At 46.5% G+C, this 1,782-nt stretch overlaps 1 pseudogene; it reads left to right on the forward strand.

Moving 5' to 3' along the window:
• Positions 1-591, forward strand: LOC116558010 (annotated as a pseudogene).
• The last annotated feature ends 1,191 nt before the right edge of the window (positions 592-1,782 follow it).

Consider the following 1,782-nt stretch of genomic DNA (forward strand, 5'->3'; position numbering starts at 1 on the left):
ATGGAATATGACGAGGTCGCTGAGAGCTGGAGGAGGCAGCAGACAGCAGGGAAATAGACCTCTGAAAAAAAACTGAAGATCACACAGAAAGACAGCAGGAAAGCCAAATCTCTTCCCAAAGTGCCCATTATGATTCAGGACTGTAGTTATCCTGCGGGACCCACTCCACAGGTCCTCATCCTCAAGAGGCCCACCAGCAACGTTATGGTCAGCAGCCCCAACTCTGCCAGCAGGCCTGCCCTTTCAGTCAAGTCCCTGGCAGGGCAGGAGGCCAAGACCAGGATCCTGGACAGTGTCGGGCGAGGAGGAGCAGGAGAAACCCATCTTCGACAGGCATTCCTCTGATCTTCCCTTCAGGCCAACCAGGATCTCCCAACCCAAAGACAGCAGGCAGCCTAGTAATGTGATCAGACAACCTCTGGGTCCTGATGGGTCACAAGGCTTCAAACAGAGAAAATAAATGCTCGCAAGAAGAGATGGCGTGGCTGCCTCGTCAACACCTTCTGGTCGTCTGCCATGTCTCTGTCACCCAGGTTGCAGTGCAGTGGCATGATCTTGGCTCACTGCAGCCTCCACCTCCCAGGTTCACGCAATTCTCCAGCCTCAGCCTCCCGAATAACTGGGATTACAGGCTTGTGCCACCACACCCAGCTAATTTTTGTATTTTTAGCAGAGATGGGGTTTTTTCATATTGGCCAGGCTGGTCTCAAACTCCTGGCCTCAAGTGATCTGCCCACCTCAGCCTTCCTAAGTGCTGGGATTATAGGCATGAGCCACCATACCTAGCCACAACTAATCTTTAAAACATGGTGAAAACTAAACATTTCATTCAGAAACCATGTTTAGAATGCTGCGTTTCACAATATTTATGAGACTATCTAATATTACAGAAGTAGTTCAAATTCCATATGTCTTTCCAAACATCTGGAACTAAATAGTGTTAAAGCAAAATCCAGGCCAGCTGCAGTGGTTCACGCCTGTAATCCCATGCTTTGGGAGGCTGAGACGGGCAGATCACTGAAGGTCAGGAATTTGGGACCAGCATGTGAAACCCTGTTCCTGCTAAAAATACAAAAATTAGCTGGGTGTGGTGGTGCAAGCTTGTAATATCATCTACTTGGGAGGCTGAGGCAGGAGAATCACTTGAACCTGGAAGTGGATGTTGCAGTGAGCTGTGATGGTGCCACTGCACTCGAGCCTGGGCGACAGAGCAAGACTCTGTCTTGGAAAATAAAAAAGTAAAAAATAAAAAGCAAAACCCCAGCAGCAAATAGTGAATATAAGGCTTTTTGTTTTTATTTTGAAAATTAATCAACTTTTGTTTAATTTGACTGAAACATGCAGAAACATTCACAGAGCAGTTAATAATTCAACAAAAGAAACCACCTCAAGTTCTTCTGCTATGGAAAAAAAAAAAAGAAAAAATGAAACCATTACCCAGAATTCACATTTTTTATTTCTGTATCAAATGTTTTTATTTTTTATTTTTTTGGAGACAGATTTTCACTCTGTCGCCCAGGCTGGCTGGAGTGCAGTGATGTGATCTCCGCTCACTGCACCCTTACAACCTCCGCCTCCTGGGATCAAGCGATTCTCCTGCCTCAGCCTCTCGAGTAGTTGGGATTACAGGCATGCACCACCACACCTGGCTAATTTTTTATTTTTAGTAGAGACAGGGTTTCACCATGTTGGCCAGGCTGTTCTTGAACTCCTAACCTCAGGTGACCCGCCTGTCTCAGCCTCTCAAAGTGTTGGGATTACAGATGTGAGCCACAGCATCCA

This window comes from Sapajus apella, unplaced genomic scaffold (assembly GCF_009761245.1).
Source record: "Sapajus apella isolate SASKATOON/1434 unplaced genomic scaffold, GSC_monkey_1.0 scaffold2, whole genome shotgun sequence".
NCBI lineage: Eukaryota > Metazoa > Chordata > Mammalia > Primates > Cebidae > Sapajus > Sapajus apella.